Here is a 1,190-nt window from a genome sequence, read left to right as displayed (position 1 = left end):
TAAACAACTTTTATCTATTTATTTTTTTCATTGCTTATGTCGTTTGTCCAAAGACTTATATCTTATATTTTTAATGTTGTTTTTTTACGAATAAAACAAAAAATACCCTCCGTATCAAAAAGTAATTGATAAAAAACTTGTGGATCTTTTTAAGGTGCACAATTTTTTATTTCTCTTCTTTTTTCCGCATCTGGCACAGTTTGATCACTAAATTAAATTTATGATTTTTCATTATTTTTGGTTCTTTCAAAATTTGAATTTTCGATTATTCAAAACAATCTGAAAAGTTGTTATGATAATATTGTAGGGCTCTCAAAAAGCAACGTTTTTCTTCTCTCGAGTTTTTCTTTCAAGTCTCGCGCTGGTTAGTTTACAATTTTCATTTTGTTATTTTTTTTTAATTTGTTGAAAACGCTATAATTCTGGTAATGTTCTTTTTATCGAAAGAATTCGATGAGGTAAATTGTTCGGATTTCCAATTATTACGAATACCCGTACATGGAAGTTTTAAATCTTGAAAAAAATTGTCTCAGAAATTTTGAAAATTCTCTAACTTTTTGAATTTTCACACAAAATAGCCAATGAACTTGATCTTTGGTTTCTGACACTTAAAGAGTGTACCAAAGGCCAATATAATAGATTATTTTTTCAAAAGTTATTATACTCGCAAAGAAACATGCATATGGAAAGGCAGAAACACTCGTAAAAACCTGTATTTCGTGACCAGACGTAATATTTTACACAAATGTAATAACTTTTTTGATGAGAATGTAAAAAATATCTGTACTCTGAGTACTGCCGTGATTTGAAATGTTGAAGATATGGAATTTCAAATTATTTAGTTTTCAAGATTTATATTTTAAAGCTATATTATGAAATTTTGTTTTGAAAGTACAATTTTGAAGACTTGCAATGGAAAATTCTTTAATTTTAACGATCTGCAATTTAAAACTATTCAATTTAGAATATTTGCAATCAGAAGCTCTTGAATTTTAAATGATGTATAAATAAAATAAATAAGAAATAAATTAATTAATTTAAATCTAACATAATTTTAATTAAATAACAAAATAAAATAAAAATTCATGTAAATTGTCATGATTTTGAAAATTAAAAATAAAGAATTCTCAATTATAAATCTTCCTAACTCATGAAATTTGACATGCATATCATGAAAATTAATGAATTTT

Source organism: Belonocnema kinseyi, chromosome 1, assembly GCF_010883055.1.
Source record: "Belonocnema kinseyi isolate 2016_QV_RU_SX_M_011 chromosome 1, B_treatae_v1, whole genome shotgun sequence".
Lineage (NCBI taxonomy): Eukaryota > Metazoa > Arthropoda > Insecta > Hymenoptera > Cynipidae > Belonocnema > Belonocnema kinseyi.
Note: the sequence above shows the minus strand (reverse complement) of the source record.